The sequence below is a fragment of the Syzygium oleosum genome, unplaced genomic scaffold (assembly GCF_021117445.2).
Source record: "Syzygium oleosum isolate NSW1041296 unplaced genomic scaffold, Sole_v2.1 Sole_v2.53, whole genome shotgun sequence".
Lineage (NCBI taxonomy): Eukaryota > Viridiplantae > Streptophyta > Magnoliopsida > Myrtales > Myrtaceae > Syzygium > Syzygium oleosum.
This window is the reverse complement of record NW_026607537.1, coordinates 1,350,160-1,368,289: the sequence shown is the minus strand read 5'-3', so window position 1 is coordinate 1,368,289 and position 18,130 is coordinate 1,350,160. Positions and strand designations below refer to the sequence as shown.

The 18,130-nt window shown below is 39.3% G+C and overlaps 2 pseudogenes; one reads left to right on the top strand and one right to left on the bottom strand.

Moving 5' to 3' along the window:
- Positions 1-708: 708 nt before the first annotated feature.
- On the top strand, positions 709-4,743 carry LOC115669027 (probable aquaporin PIP2-5; annotated as a pseudogene).
- A 9,585-nt stretch (positions 4,744-14,328) lies between these two features.
- LOC130136882 (F-box/LRR-repeat protein 17-like) lies at positions 14,329-16,999 on the bottom strand (annotated as a pseudogene).
- Positions 17,000-18,130: the final 1,131 nt, after the last annotated feature.

Below are 18,130 nucleotides of genomic sequence, written 5' to 3'. Positions count from 1 at the left end.
TAACATCTATGCGCAGGCAATTAGGAATTAAGCTTAATAATGCTGTCTAATGACTTAACGGATCAAGATCACGGCAGCAAACTAAAAAAGTAAGAGAGAGAGAGAGAGAGAGAGAGAATTTGATTGTTATTTATACAAACAAAGTTAGATAATTTAATTGTCATTTATTATATTTCTGAAACGCGCAATCAAATTATTCTACAAATTGTTCTAAATGTAATAACACTTGCAGATGAATGCAAAGGAGAATATCATGATTAAACTCAAAGAAAAATATGTGTCAAATATTTCACACATGCATAATTGAATAATTCTGTTAGAAATATATTGTTTAATTCTGAATCGCTCATATCATAATCTCGTTATTCTGATTATGAGTATATTTCTAACAAACTCTATGAGATCACAAAACTGATTTACGCAGAAAGTAATCAACTAAATGAGGGTTAAGGGTAGGCTTATTGAGAATGGCATAAAAGATTAATTCATTGAGTGATAATATGTTATATTATGAATAAGCTTTAAGCATTCAACATCATTTGTTGTTTTACTTGACGCATAAATTTCGATGAAATTAACATTACTCAAATAGAATAAAAGGAAAAAGGAAAAACTCTACACACCCCTATCAAATCTCTCTCTCTCTCTCTCTCTCTCTCTCTCTCTCTCTCTCTCTCTCTCTCTCTCTGAGTCGCCATGAACACGGGCATGATGAAGGAAGTGGCAAAGCATGGCTCATTCTCGACCAAGGAATACCATGACCTGCCGCTGGCACCACTGATAGACCCGGTGGAGCTGGGCAAGTGCTCATCGCCGAGGTCATCACCACCCTCCTCTTCCTCTACATCACAATGCTGACTGTGATCGGGTACAATAGCCAGACCGACCCCCAAAAGGTTGGCGTCGACTCGATGCATGGATCTCCCAGGCCTTCGGTGGCATGATCTTCATCCTCGTCTACTGCACCGTCGGAATCTTAAATGATCCATCAGTCTATTTTTCTTAATCAAGTGATATATTTCAACCTTTCAAATCAGCCGATCATTTTCTTTTAAATTTCTACTTTGATTTGATTGATGAATGACTTAGGTGGTCACATCAACCCGACGGTGACATTCGGGCTGCTCTTAGCGCGGAAGGTATCACTGGTGCGAGCCATAATGTGCATGTTGGCTTAGTGATTGGGGGCCATATGTGGTTTCGCCCTAGTCAAGCTCTTCCAGAAGTCATGCTACGAACAGTACGGCGGCGAAGCCAATGTGCTTGCCGCCATGTACAAGACTCGCGTTGGGCTGGGCACGGAGATCATCGGCACATTCGTGATAGTCTACACCATCTTCTCAGCCACTTCCATGACATCATAACTAATGCTGTAGTTTGTATGTCCCTTTATATGAGTATGTTTTAGGCTATTGCTATCTTGCGCATCACTAAGAAGAGTTGACACAATATAAGATTTAGAGAGGAATTTGTAAATTGCTGTAACATTTAATCACTATAGTAAATTATGTTTCACTAAATCCTCCACACCGCTAATTCGATAGATACATAAAAATACGGTCTCGTCGGAGTACTACTACTGTAGGTAAAGAGTTAGGAAAGGTATCTCTAATTGAGAAGAATTACGGAATATGTTATACTATCAGCTTTAATTAGAACTCAATATCTGTTAATAGGCTAAGCTTTTACTATCTATAACTGACGCGGAAGTTTGGGATAACATTTTATTTGCTCAATTATTTATTAATTAATACATTTTTACAAAGGAAATGCTCATTTCGGATGAATTATAGACAAAAGTTTTGAAGTTGAAAATCATACAGCAGAAATTTGCAATTTTTTTTCCCTCTATTTAGTTTCTTGCTGGTATGGCAAATGAACAAAAGTCGAAATCTTTTGTGATACCGACAAGATAAACCATCTTTTTTCCTCTTTTTATTACGTCACTCACGCATGAACACCCATGTCATTGGGCGTGTGGGACGATGTCCATAGCATTCGCGAGAAAATATCAGGTAGTCCCGCTCCACCACGTTACCATGGTCCCTCTCCGTTCAGCGAGTGACACGTGGAGCCCGTCAGCGGTGGGTCCCGCGGGGACGGATCTCAGCGTTCTCACCAATATTTCAAAATTCTTGGGCTTCCCCGGCTCGTCAAGAATGAAGAAGACGCTCGGTCTCTCTCGCCTTCGCTCCCAATCCGCTGCATTCTCCAGCCCGTCGGCGGCGGCTGCTCCGATTCGTCGTTTGTGTCCGGCGAGCTCGGATCTGCTGCATTGTCCGGCGCATTGCTGCTGCCTCCGCCGTCGCCTCCAGGAGCCCCATCGGCGGCTGGAATATGGCAGCCCCAAGTTTCGCACCGGAACTTGCACTGGTAAGTGGTAATTTTATATTGCACGCCAAATGTTTGCGCAATTACCTCTTTCCCTGTTCAGATCTGGATATGGAGATATGGAGTTTTGTTTTAGGGTTTTGATGGGTGTGGTTTCTGGCGTTGAGCTAATTGAGAAAACTGCGCGAATGGCTAGTGTTCCTTATCTTAGTTGTGTTTTCCATGGTCTCAAGGATTCGGCTCTATAAGGTTCTTTCCCAGAGCCTCGATCATACGGCCTGGCCTTTTCAGACTAAAAACGGGCAGATGCGATCCCTTGAGTTTATTCCTCTTTTCTTATGCTTGTAGAATTATGTATCGGGTTTAAAAGCAAAATACAAGAAAAAATGTCGGAAGATGGGAGTATATAAGATGACCTTCTTGTAAGAATAGTGGTGTGATTTCTTTTAATTCACTTGGGTTCCCAGCAATATAATGTGAGTTTCTTGGTAGTACTGTTCACATGTTTTGTTTCGTAGAACGATATAGGCAAACTGACCACTTAGCCTCCCGCTGAGGCAGAAGACGTGCAGGATGGTATGACTAGGCACACAACGATGCTAATCTGAGTAACACTCTCTCATGGATAAACATAAAAGTGTTGGGGGATTCTTCTATCTTATTCTTTCTTCCATACAAGTTGTGAATGCATATGATGGATTTTCTAACAGATTCTCCTCTCCTCCTCTATTCCTTTATTCGTGTATAACATATCTACCAATCAGATACCCCCAGTCTATCTCCGTGGCATCAAATTGTGAAGTAGGACAACTGTCACTTGGCATTTGCATTGCTACCCTCTAGAAAGAAAGGTTTTGATTGTCTTGATTAAAGTGCTTGTTTTTTCTTTGATTCTGGATATGCCGGAGAAGCAAGCTTGATATTACATTATGCAAATGCGGTAAGTACCAATTTCGTTCGGTATAGAATATCATCATGACCATTTACCATGATCATTCTGTTGTGGATTCTGAACAATATTGTGCTTGTGCTGTTGCAAAAATTGGGAGCGAGCTGTACACCATCTGCACCACCATATGTAGCTTCTTCGGCTCATTGAATGCCTTCGTGCTTTGCACCTCCTCCGCATCAGCTCCTCCTTACAATGCACCAGCCATAGCATGTCTGCATACCCATCTATCCACATATCCAACGGCATACCCTCCTCCAACACATTTTCCCCATGCTCCATTAGCCTATCCTCCTCCGTACTCTCCCCTTTGGCTGATCCTCCGCCTTCATATCCACCACCTCCTGGCGCTCTAGGTATGTGTCGAGTTTCAACAGTTACGCATGAATTGGCTCATTATTATGTTGATTCTATGTTGTTCATTGATGTATGTCATCAATTGGGAGTATGTTGTTTCTTTCTCAGGACCTTAGTATTATCCTACACCACCTTGGCACATACCTGGAGGGCTAGGAGGTGGTGGATATGGAGGCGGAGGATAAACCAAAGGGGGAAGATACACCGGAAGAAGATAGGCTGATGGAGGGTGGGAAAAATGAGGGTATGCCACTGGATATGGTGGATAGATGGGTACACGGTCACAGGACATGGTAAGGCATGTGCATAGTAAGGAGAAGTCGATTTGGGAGGAGGTGCAGAGTATGAAGGCACCTGAAGATCCGAAGTTTGTCCTAAACATGAACAATTGTTTCTTATGATGCGTGTCTTTTCTTTGGCATAAATCTTGGAAAAGGTTTTGGCTCCTCTGCCAATCGGATGAGCGGTGTTTATGGTTCACTTGACCACCATTTCCATCACCGGAATCGGGATCAACCCTGCGAGAAGTATCGGTGCTGCTGTTTTCTACAACAAGGATAAGGCCTGAGATGATCAGGTTAATTAATTCATTGCTCGATTACGTCTTTCTTTTATTTTTCAGAAAGAAAAAAAGATTTACTATATTTCCCCATTTCACTACAGTTTGCTGATAATGTCCCCTTTGTTTTCGTTGGGTTTCTGTGGATCTTCTGGGTAGGACCATTCAATGGATCAGCCATTGCAGCTTTCTACCACCACTTCATATTGAGGGCAGGAGCAGTTAAAGCCCTTGGATCATTCAGGAGTAACCCTTAGTCTATTTTCATAATTTATTAATGCCCTCCTTCTATTTGTTCTCTCCTGAGGGAAAACAAAAAGAAGAGAGAGAGAGAGACAGATGTGGAACGAGATTGTGCTAAAGTCACATGGTGGTGGAGGATTTGCTTTTGTTATGCATGTTTTCAAAAGTTCATGGAATGTGGAATCTGTAGAGAGATGGAAAATCCTTGTGTTATGATGAGGTGGGGAACATGTATCTGTGTCTTTGTTCTTTGTATGCTGTGCACTACATTCATATGTGAATTCTCTCTTCTGTTTCGTGGTTATCTTCTGTTGGTCCTCTCTCCCTTATTCTTCACCTTCTCGTTAAATCTCCTTTTGGGTGCAAATCTTCTTTGTTCCGTTCAAATGTCAAAGAGAGTAGTTGAAAACCCTCAAAAGGATTTTCTCTTTTAGGTCGTCTTCAATGCCGAGAAATCTGCTAAAATTGTCTAGGGGCCCGGCTAGCATAACGAAGCCGTAACAATAAATTGCCAGCCACAATTTTTAATAGAGGAAAATGGGAGACTGATTTGATCGGTTTCAAGTTTTTTTCACATTTCCATCGTTTCTTCAGGATTCCAAACACCAACCTCCAGGACCAAATAAAAAATTTTGCAAGATGTAGCAAAGACCCAACAAAATCAAGAACCCCATAAGAATCAAGAATCTAGCAAACATACAAAAAAAAAAAAAAACAAAATTCAAGTGCACCCGAAAGGTTCTGGAAGCTTTGAAAGCAACCGTGGTGGATAGGACCCCATGGTTGGCCGTGGTGGAACAGAGGCAATCGGCGGCCGCTAGTCTTGGCAGCTTCTTCACTGAGGAAGATCTCAACCTCGAAACGCCCAAAATGACGTCGCTGTTAATACTGCCATCGACTTGGCGGTGCCTCAAGTTGCTCGGGCTTCTTGTCGAGGGGCTGAAGATGGAGGACATGGATGTGCCGTGTGGGAAAAATTGTCCAAAAAATTCTAAATCTATTATATGACAATCAGAATTAAATTATAAATTTTTTGACGATTTTTCAATGTAGTTATTCTGTCAATTTTTGCCGAAAATTGCTACCGTGACAGTCCAGTCAGCACCAGCTGTCTTTAAGTGGCATGATTAGTGCTGATGTGATGAATTTTGGCAATGTTTTAAAAACTTTTCTAAGATTTTTTCTTTTTTTCATTTTATTGTCTTTTTTTTTATAAAAAAATTGTGCTAGGCAAGGGTGTCGCAACCCTCACATGTGGCTGATCGTCGGGGCCGATCTTGGCAATGGCTGATGACCGACCGCAGGTGAAAAGGAAAAGATTAAGGGAAGAAAAAATAAAAAGAAAAGAAAAGAAAAGAAAGAAGAGGAAATGAAAAAAGAAAAAGAAAAGAAAAGGGAAAAAAAGAAAACATTTAAAAGAATTGCAAAAACCGTCCACTCAGTACCATCATTTGTTTTATGTAGCATCGCTACCTGGCGTCCACATTAGCTCGTCAGAAAATTTATGACTAAATTGATCAAATTGAAAATTTTAAAACTGAATTACGCGTCATACAAAGATTAAGTGGATCCTGCAAAGCTTCAAGCTACATTGACTGATAAGTCTCTGACCAAGACTTGTGACTTGAGGAGGGCGCTTGAGTGAGATGGTAGCACTGCTAGAAGCACAACTCAAGGAAATAAGTCCTCATCTCGATAAATCTCAGAATAGGAACATTTTCTCCTTGCTCTCAATATCGTCCGCACCTTAAGATGCATCGGCAGAGTTTCTATATAAATTATCTTTGTATGTACAGGTACAGGAAAAAAGTTGCTTTATGTAGTGAACAAGTTGATGATCTTAATCATATCACTCAACAATGAGATGACACAAAGAAACAGTATGATGAGTGGAGAAAGAAGAGGTAAGAATAATTGTCTTTTATCTTGCATATTGACATGGAAATAGTTCTAACTGGTATTTTCATATTAGGCTAGATGAGTTCATGGCAGGATTCGATACAATATCTCTGAAATTAAAAGAGATGTATCGGGTTCTTATTTTTCTCCCCTATTTGAGTAATTGTATATCAACACAACTTGTCCGCTTGCACATGTCTGCATAGGTTCATGACAATATACTCGACTCTCTTTGTTTCTCTTTAATAGTTGATTTGATCTTTTCATATTAATAAACTTCTTCTTGATGCATGCTTAGCCCTAACTGTTCTGGATGATGACAGTGCTCCCACATCTCTTGCCTTGACTAGTCCATCTTCCAATTACCTTGGCTTTTCAATTACTGGGCTCTGATTTTTGTTCGCTTGTAAAAAACTAGCTTCCAAACTATATCAGGTGCTGAGCACCTGTAGTACTTTTCCTTCTGATCCTTATCTTATAGAAAACAGATGTTCACACTAGGAGGTGACGCAGAACTCGAATTGGTAGATCCCTTCTCTGAAGGTGTGGCCTTCAGTGTCAGGCCACCAAAGAAAAGCTGGAAGAATATTGCTGACTTATCTGGCGGGGAAAAGGTAAATTGAGGACATAGCTGTTCTGCCCCTCTTATTTTGTGAAGCTTTATGTGTTGGAATGACAATTGCCCTTCTGAATCTTCAGACTCCCAGCTCTTTAGCTCTTATCTTTGCCCTTCATCACCACAAACCCACTCCTTTTATGTGATGGATGAAATCGATGCCACTCTAGGTACTCAGTGCCCATTCCAGAGCTCATTTCTTTTTTTGGCATGCTGTTTATTTTGCCTCTGTTCCAAGCTTAGTTGTATGTGCTATGATTTCTCAGACTTCAAAAATGTTTCTATTTGTGGGACACTATGTGAAAGATCGAACAAAGGACGCCCAATTCATTGTTATAAGGTACATTGTGGAGGAAATAGTCTAAATATATTTCAGATGACAATGTTCTCCCAACTCACCATATTCATGTTTTCTCTATGCAATGTGCAGCCTCAGAAAAAACATGTTTGAGCTTGCGGATTGACTTCTGGGAATACACAAAATGACAACTGCACTAAGAGCATTACAATCAATCAAGGGAGTTTTGTGGTGCGTGAAGATGTTGCCTGATTCGTCAGTTAAAATATTTTGAGTAAGCATGATGTTCTCTTTCATGACTGCTTTTTTCAATAAAGTTCTTGCTAACTTGCGTAGCTTGCCATCCTCAGTGGCCTATAATGTAATGAATTTGCTTGCTGCTTACGTATAGTACAAGAATGGTTGTCCCTAATGTAAGAGCTGAGGTTCTGAATCTCTCTCTCTCGGTGGCCTATAATGTAATGAATTTGCTTGCTGCTTACGTATAGTACAAGAATGGTTGTCCCTAATGTAAGAGCTGAGGTTCTGAATCTCTCTCTCTCTCTCTCTCTCTCTCTCTCTCTCTCTCTCTCTCTCTCTCTCTCTCTCTCTCTCTCTCCCCTATTGTCATAGTTGTTAAGTAGCTGCAAGCTGTAATATCCATTGGTGTTGACAGGGATTTTGTTTTCCTGCATCATAATTCCAACGAAATCTTCTTATCAACTCATTAATGATGGAGATGCCATTCTCTTACCCTGCTATTTACCTGGTCATCAATCTCTCAAGAGATCTTTTCTCATTTTGGGTTCTGCCAGGGAATTTTTTTTTTTTTTTGCTAGGAACCAGAAGTTGAAATGCCAATTTTTCCGAAGTTAATGATGTTAGATTTCGGGATGAATTGAAAGGGTTGGCGTATTTGTAAGATTTTAAACTACGGTTTGGGCGAGGTTATTAGCTCACTAATAAGTTGTCCTAGTTGGTGCACGATCCCAAATTACTAATCTCATGACCAAGTAAGACGCGAGCGAATATCCAAGTGGACGGCCTAGAAATTATGAGCGTGTTTATATGTGTGTATATAATTTAAATATTGCGAATGACACACTTTAACATTTTCTTAACCCAAAGTAATTGCAATTTTCACAATATATAAATATTGACACATACATTCATATTTAATTTTTTCGAGATTTATACAGTTTTTTGGAATTAGGGAAAATTTTTTTGCTTTTCAAAAAATAACAAACAGGCCCTATACTAAGTAAAAATGACCGCCCGCCACTATAGAGGAAAGAGAAGTGTGCGTTATGCACCTTTCAAAAGTTGTATAATAATTAATGAGACTAGAGCATAAAAAGACTACTCACACAACCGCGCTTCTTTTTGAGGCCCAAGATCTTATGCATGCATTTTGTCCGATTTCAAAGGTTTTGTATGGTCATAATTTTTCTCTAACTTGATGTGGAACTTAGAAATGTTACACGCTCCATATTTATTTGTTTTAGCCCATACAACTTAGGATGGGAAAATTGTCTTAAAAGTCCTAATTCTATTGCACTTTTGTCAATTCAGTCCTGAACTTTTTAATTTTACCAATTGAGTCCTAAACCTTTTCACTTTTTGCTAATTGAGTCTATCTAGCCAATTTGCTAACATGGATGCCGGTCATCTTACGTGGCACAGCACGGCCGGCTCTGACATTGATAATTTTTAATAATATTTAGTATTTTCTTTAAAAAATTAATTAATTAATTTTTTTTTCTTTTCTTTGTTTTTTTTTTTTACAACTATGGTGGGTGAGGGCTGCCAAGCCCTCGTCGGCAGCAGGCGAGGGCTTCGCAGCCCTTGTCGGCCGCAGGAAAGGGTCACGGCCCTCGCCCAAACCTAGTGAGGGTCGGTTCGACTAGCTACCACTTCGGCTTTTCTTCTACAACCTGAGGTAGGCTGAACGACATTGACAAAGACAAACAATGAGTTCAACAATGACGAAGACAAACGATGAGTTCAATGACAACAAAGACAAACGATGAGTTCGCCCAAGCGTGGGTGCGGGCCGCAAAGCCTAGACCATCACAGCTGCGGGCGAGTTTGCCTCGCCCAGATCTGGGAGAGGGCATCTTGGCCCTCGCCCACAGCCGTTGAGGGCTCGATGGCCCTCGCTCGCCGCCTCACCCAGATCTGTGAGAGGGAGTCTTGGCCGTCGCCCACAGCCGTTGAGGGCTCGATGGCCCTCGCTCGCTGCGAGCCCGGTGACCCTTGCCGACCATAGTTGTAAAAACAAATAAAGAAAAGAAAAGACAAAGAGAAAAAGGAAAAAGAAAAGAAAAAATTCAAAAATATTAAAATATTATTAAAAATTATCCACGTGTGTGCCGGCCATGCCACGTAAACGACAAGTATCCACGTCAATGATTTCCAACCAAAATTAGTTGTATGGACTCAATTGGCAAAAACGTGAAAAGGTTTAGGACTCAATTGATAAATATTAAAATATTTGGGACCAAATTGGTAAAAACGTAATAAGTTTAGAACTTTTTGGAAAATTTTCCAAACTTAGGATCGCACCAAATAGACACTGATAATCCCAATTTATTGGTGTCCAATGTCTCAACCTCTCAAGGAAGTAAATTAAAGTATGTTATTCTACTTCACAAAATAAGAGAATCTCGATACTTTCTATTCAGATGAGTGACCTTTTGACTTTCATCTTTAGCCCTAACTCGGAATTGATTTTCACTTCGTTCATTCACATCGATCTACTCCACATATGAATAATCTCAAGATCGAACTCTTGCTTCATGTTTGGTACAAGAAATGCCCGTTTCTTTTGCCTTTCGAACAGTCCAAAGAGAAATGATCATTCCTTTAATAAATGGAATCATGATTTGATTTCTATTTTCTGTCATTATAAATAAAAGGCTCACACTATTATCGATTACAAAAATAATAGTTAAATGGTAAATTTAGAAATATGAACGGAACTACTTTACAGTTATAATTTTAATGTCGATGATAATGAATTTAGTTTTTACATATATCAATTCAAAATAGTTACGGCTATCAAATTAAAATAGCTTTTACAGATATCAAAGTGGGTATAGGCTCTTGCTATTTCCAAGTTGTATACACGCTAAAAAAGTATATTACAACTTGGTGCTGTGTTAATGTTACTATCATACTATGTGAATGTAAAATTTTTTTGATGTAAACTCATGTCAACACCTAAATTTTGGCGACTCATTTAGGCTTTCATTGCATAGAATAATTAGGGATCGACCCCTACCTAATATTGATCTATTTAGTCATTTAATGCATCAGAAATCGACCCCTAAACAAAAATGTTGTTTCCATAGTTCGCATTTGCATTTCATTTAGGTCATGCATCACATGCAAGTCACATGGCCTCCACACGATTTTGTGGCGAAACGTCGTGCGTACAATCAAGGGCACTATGATCGACCATCTCATAATTATCTCACACCTATTTGGACTTGGATAAGGGTTTTGGTAGAGATATGAACAAGATGGTGAGTGGGGATCCACTACAAAAAAACAAAGATTTAGCCACAAAAATTAGCGACGTAATTCGCGACGAAATTAGTGACGAAAATGAAATTCGTCACTAATTTAAGACGAAAAAAATTCATTGCTAATTTGCGACGAAAAATAATTCGTCGCTAATTTGCGACGGAATTTGTGACGAAAATAACTTTCGTGGCACATTCATCGCAAATTAGCGACAAACCATATTCGTCGCTAATTTTTTTATTTGCTGAATTTTTATTATAATACGTTCGTCGCTAATTAGCGACGAACATTTACTAATTCCGCAAATAAAATTTTTTGCGACGAACATGAAGTTCGTCGCAAAATTAGCGATGAACTTAAATTTCGTCGCAAAATTAGAAGTTCGTCGCTAATTTACTAATTCAGCAAATAAAAAATTTAGCAACGAAAAAGAATTCGTCGCTAATTTGCGACGAAAATAACTTTCACGGCACATTCGTCGCTAATTAGCGACAAACCGTATTCGTCGCCAAATTTTTTATTTGCCAAATTTTTATAATACGTTCGTCACTAATTTCATCGCTAATTAGCGACGAACATTCGTCGCTAATTTACTAATTCTGCAAATAAAAATTTTTGCGACGAACTTAAATTTCGTCGCAAAATTAGCAACGAACTGTATGTTTGTCGTTAATTTACTAATTCCGCAAATAAAAATTTAGCGACAAAAAAGAATTCGTCGCTAATTTGCAACAGAATTTGCGACGAAAATAACTTTCGTGGCACATTCGTCGCAAAATTCGTTGCTAATCAGCGACAAACCGTACACTACAAAAAATGTTGGTTTTAGCAACGAATTTTGCCACGAAAAATTTGGCTAAATTCGTCGCTAAATGAATTTGCGACGAAATAAAATTCGTCGCTAATAGGCCGTCGCAAAATTTTGCGACGGAAAATTTCAATTTTCGTCGCTAAATTGCGACGAAAAAAAATTTGTCGCTAATTTTTCGTCGCAAAATTCATCGCTAATTTGCCCCGAAAAAACAAAAAAAAATATTCTATTTTTTTTATAAAAAAAATTCGTGGCTAATTTGCCACAAAGTGTATTCATCGCAAAATTCGTCGCTAATTTGCCCCGAAAAAACAAAAATAAAATTTATTTTTTTTATAAAAAAAAATTCGTGACAAAATTCGTGACTAATTTGCCACGAAATGTATTCGTCGCTAATTTGCCCCGAAAAAACAAAAAAAAAATTCTATTTTTTTATAAAAAAATTTCGTGGCTAATTTGCCACGAAATGTATTCGTCGCAAAATTCGTCGATAATTTGCCCCGAAAAAACAAAAAAAAATATTCTATTTTTTTTATAAAAAAATTCGTGGCTAATTTGCCACGAAGTGTATTCGTCGCTAATTTACCCCGAAAAAACAAACAAAAATATTCTATTTTTTTCTAAAATAAATTCGTGGCAAAATTCATGGCTAATTTGGCACGAAGTATATTCATCGCTAATTTGCCCCAAAAAAACAAAAAAAATTCTATTTTTTTATAAAAAAATTTATGGCTAATTTGCCACGAAATGTATTCGTTGCTAATTTGCCCCGAAAAGAAATATTCTATTATTTATAAAAAAAATTTGTGACAAAATTCGTGGCTAATTTGCCACGTAGTGTATTCGTCGCTAATTTACCCCGAAAAAACAAACAAAAATATTCTATTTTTTTCTAAAATAAATTCGTGGCAAAATTCGTGGCTAATTTGGCACGAAGTATATTCATCGCTAATTTGCCCCAAAAAAACAAAAAAAATTCTATTTTTTTATAAAAAAATTTATGGCTAATTTGCCACGAAATGTATTCGTTGCTAATTTGCCCCGAAAAGAAATATTCTATTATTTATAAAAAAAAATTGTGACAAAATTCGTGGCTAATTTGCCACGTAGTGTATTCGTCGCAAAATTCGTCGCTAATTTACCCCAAAAAAAATAAAAATATATATTCTATTTTTTTCTAAAAAAATTCGTGACAAAATTCGTGACTAATTTGTCATGAAGTGTATTCGTCGCAAAATTCGACGCTAATTTGACCCGAAAAAATAAAAAAAAAATATTCTATTTTTTTCTAAAAAAATTCGTGGCTAATTTGCCTAAAAAAACAAAAAAAATATATTTTTTATTTTTTTATAAAAAAAATTCGTGGCAAAATTCATGGCTAATTTGCCACGAAGTGTATTCGTCGCAAAATTCGTCGCTAATTTGCCTCGAAAAAACAAAAAAAAATATTCTATTTTTTTAAAAAAAATTCGTGACAAAATTCGTGGCTAATTTGCCACGAAGTGTATTCATCGCAAAATTAGTCGCTAATTTGCCCCGAAAAAACAAAAAAGAATATTCTATTTTTTTATTAAAAAAATTTCGTGACAAAATTCGTGGCTAATTTGCCCAAAAAAACAAAAAAAAATATTCAATTTTTTTTATAAACAAAATTCGTGGCAAAATTCATGACTAATTTGCCACGAAATGTATTCATTGCTAATTTGTCCCGAAAAAACAAAAAAAAAATATTCTATTGTCCGATTCGCTTGTCCCATATTTTCACAACAATAGATAATTCTACTAGTGAAAATGATTGACCAGAGAGCCAAGGGGACATGCTTGATACAAGGCCTGACATCATTTCTAAGCTTCAAAAACTTCCTCCAAATGAACGAGGAATTTAGCTTAGATCGGAAGAGTCCAAAAGGACCTACCTATAGCCTATAAGCAACCAACCAAGCAAACCAACTGGATCCTGCCTGTGAAAATACAACCTTATACATCTCATAACACAAGCCTTATTCGACCACTCAATCCTTTTGAGTCCAATTTCACCCTCTTTTTTAGGCAAGCTAATAGTATCCAAACTTACTTTGGCCCCTTTAGCACAAGAGCCATTACCAAAAATGAAGAGGATAAAACTAAGATTTTCTGGCCAATCAAGTTAATGAACTTTTTGGTGAGTAGGAATACATTTCACCAGCAGTAGACAATGCTCTGTATAACGGAACTAATCGACTGGAGTCTTGCAGCATAAGAGAGCTTTCAAGTGGTCCATATAATGTAAATTAATAGTGACTTTATCAATCAAAGATTTGCAGTCATAAGAGGGACTCCCAGATATCTCACAGGAAGCTCGCCAACTGGGGAACGAGAAATTCCACCATCCCCTGCATTAAGTCTTCTGAATACCAGAAGTATAGAGCTCTGTCTTAGCTGGATTAAGCTCAAGACCTGAAAGAGCTTTAAATATATCAAACACAACCAAAAGAGAGAGCAATCAGTCCTTATCATTATTCATGAAAATGAGATCATCTGCAAATCCCAAGTGAGTAGCTTACTCACTTGGGATTTGCTACATGAAGCATAATATTTCAGAGGTTCCCATTTGTAGCTGCAACATCAAGTAATCTGGAAAGCACCCCAATGGCCACGACAAAAAGATAGGGAGATAAGTGATCTCTTTGTCTGAATCCCTTCTTTCCTCTAAAATAGCCTGCTAACTACCCAATAACATTGATCGAAAATTTAAGAGTAGTAATCATGCTGCAATCCACTAAGCAAAATGATGAGGAGCCTCAACAGCATGAAATATGTTAAGAATAAATCTCAAATCCACTGAGTCAAAGGCTTTCATAATGTCAGCCTTAACAGCACATCTCGGAGATACAGCCCTTCCTGTGATAATTATTCACCAGCTCATGGGCAAAAAGAACATTCTCAACAATCCCTGTCCCCCATATAAAGGCAGTCTGATTCAAGCTAATAAAAGCATACGTCTCAATTTCTTGACCAGGATAGAGGCAATACACTTATAGATGTATTGCAAATGGGGGACTTGAGGAACCAAAGTAATGGCTATGGAGTTCACAGCACCAAGACGTTTAGGGGATCTAAAAAGTCAGCAACAGCAGCAACCAGCAGTAACATCACTTCCAACAATATTTCCAAGGTTTCTTGAAGAAATGAGCTGTTAACCATCCGGACAAGGGTTTTTCTCCCCATAATTTTATGTTATTCAACTTAATTTAGATTAATATAACAAAACTTAATCCATGAGTACTTATTTCAAGTACTAGACTAATACAAGAATATGAGCAACCATTTCTTGACAAATTGGCCATAAGAGGCTTTTAAGCATTCTTAATGTGAGGAATCAGGAGATTTTAGGTATCGGGGAATGCCAATTTAAAGACCCGCAACACATTAATTACTTGTATTTAACAGCAAATTGTGCATTTTCCTTATCTAATTATTCATCAACTTTTCTTGGTGATCAGATTGGCCGAAAGAAATTAAAATCATAAAATGAAATCAAATGCACGTGAGACGTATCTCTAGTAGAACAGCATGATTTCGTCCTTAGTTGCTCAATCCGTGCACTCGGCTCTGTTTTTTCATGGAAAAACCTTGATAAGGTAATTGTAATTAGTCTGGAGCCATTTTGCATAGTGCAGCACTCTCCCCATATTGTTCTTCATTTTGAAAAAGGATTAAGTCCAATTATAATCATTTCAATTTGTTGATTTTTTTTTGTACAATCAACTTCTTGCCTGTTCCAATCAAGTTCTTCCACAACAAATCAGCATAGACGAAGTTCGATAAATTCACGCGCATTGTGTAGAACTTGTAGGTACTACACGCACCACACTACAGTGTATTTTGCATTAGGACTTAATAAAATTTGTCAATGTCAATACAAATGATACGGTGGGTAAATGAAATCTCGTATACCAGTATTTGGAAGAGATTCGATAATCCATAAATTCTGACGACATTACTAGACGGGCTTCTTGTTTGCTACTTCCGAGGTTGAAAGACAGATGAAAGCTGATGGCATAGAATTAATTGAGCAGTAATGCAGGGATCTTAGGGTTCTCCACCCCAGAAATGCCTCAATACATATATAACCAAGATCCAAACAAATCTCATATGAAAGACCTAACCCGCAAAAGGGGAACGGAAAGTTTACCCTGTAATCCGGTTGACAGCATTAGAGGATGTTGAGATCTCCAGAGACTCCAGATTAGGGCATGAGAACGCAATGCAATTCAGCATCGTCGCATCTACATCACTGTGAAAGCCAACCAACAGAACAAGAACCGAATCAGTGTCATAAATCCAGAAAAATTTGACGAAGCTCAAGCACATGATCTCGAACTGGAATTAATTGTGAGATCCAATCAGGATCCTCACAACTGATTCACAAGTTCCAGGCCTTCCTTAAAGGGTTAATGTGCGAATCCTGAAACTCCCTGATTCATGAAAGTTTGCCATAAATGCTGATCAAGCAGCATTTCCACTACTCGTAGCATACATTTCTTTTTGTTAATTTTAAGCTTCAATTCAATTGATCAAACAGTTCACTTGCGGTTATTAGCTCGTGCATCAACTTCAGTCCTAATTGATAACGCCCAGATGAACCTTGTCACATCAGTGCATCGACATCAACCGATCCGATCCACCTCGCGAAGAAACATCCTAGATCCGAATCCACGACTGATTACTAACCTTTCCATCCACAGAGATAGCCTAACGAGCTCAGGGCACTTGTTCAACACCGATCCGACGAAACAGAGCCTAGCTCTCGAGGGAACCCTGAGCTTCAGATCCTCGGCGGCCCACCAGACCCTCCTCGAGGTCTCCCGCCACCCCTTGTACACCCTTGCCACCGCGAGCAGCTCCGCCGGCGGCAACCTCCTCAGGACCTCCCACAAGCACCTGGCGGGCAACCCGCCGGCGTCCGCATCCCCGTCCACGAAATCCCGATCCCGCTCGTCGAGATCCGGCTCCACCTCGTCGAAGTCCTCCTCCTCCTCGTCGGCGCGGACGTCGAGGTCGTCGAAGGAGAGCGCGCGGCGGAGGTGCGAGATCGGGTGGCGCGGCAGGAGGGGCGGCGGCGGCGGAGGAGAGCGAGGACGGTGCGAGGGCGATGGCGGACGCGGAGGAGGCGGCAGCAGCGGCGGCAGCGTTGACCGGCATGGAGGAGGCATGGCGGCGGCGGCGGCGGAGGAGGAGGAGGAGTCGGCAGCTGGGGGAGGGGGAGGAGCTGGCGTGGCAGGAGCCGCCCTTCTTGGGGAGGCCGCAGCGGCCGCAGTTGTAGCTGCCGCGCTTCTTGCCGCGCTTGGCGGCGGCGTCGTCAGAGGAGGAGGAGGAGAGGGCGGCAGGGGAGTCGGAGGGGGGGAGGGGGGCTGGTGGAGGCGGCGGTGCATGGCGGAGGAGCGGCGGAGGAGGCTAGAGAGAGAAAGAGGGAGAGAAGTTAGAGAGAGAGAGAGAGAGAGAGAGAGAGAGAGAGAGAGACAGAGAGGGAACGCGGTGGTGGTGGGGGAATAAAAAGAGCGAGCGAAGGGGAGACGATGGCGCGAGAGGGGGAGGCGAGTTCGCGCGCGGGTTCCTAAAAATTTTCGAAAAAAGAGGAAAAAAACGTGCGTTTGCTGTTGCTGTTGCCACGAAGTGTAGTCTGAAAAGGCAGGCGACGAAAAGGGAGAGTAAGATCTAGTCCCTGGACACAAGTTGGATCGTGTTTTAGATATTATTAACTTTCTAAATTCAATTGGATTTGACCAAAAAAAAAATTATTAATTGGTTCGGGCCATCAAAACAGATTTCTTATTTTTTGAAACTTCGAACTTACTCTACATTAGGAGTGAGCATGATTCTAGATAAAACCTAGAATCGGAGATCCAGACCGGTGGGACCCTGTTCGATTCTAGGTTCCAAGGCATGCATGATAGGTTTCAAAATTCAAAAATTCAGGAACCTGTTTCGACGAGTAGGTTTCAAGTTCTAAGTATATGGGATCTGGAACATATAATTTTTTGTCAATTCTAAATGCACAATAATTTTCATTAAATCATTAATAAAAAGAAAATTATCCACTGCAATAATAACAAGTTGCATATGCAGCTTAATAAAAGATATTATTCATTCAGTTGCTTGGCTCCCCTGAAAAATGTTACTCTCTTGAAAAATATATTTTACCTGAATCAGACAATAAAAGTTTTCAATTGCATCAATAAGAAAGTCATTATTCACTTAAAACACGTATATATCAAGGAATAAGTTTCAATGTTTAGTGTGAGAAACACCAAATGAACTTGTTGATATGATTGATTATTGTTCTCCATTCGCAGTTTCATTATCAATAGATACATTTAAGCAATTTAGGTCCTTTTCAATATTATCTTCCAATAAAATATGAGTAAATTAAGTATAATGCATTCATCAACCACAATATTCAATCTTTGAGTAAATTTTCATAAATTTGTACCAAAAATCAAAGTCGAAAAATTCACGATCATGAGGATTATTCGGGGAAATAAAGTTAATAATTGTTGGAATAAGTTTAGAAGAAGACA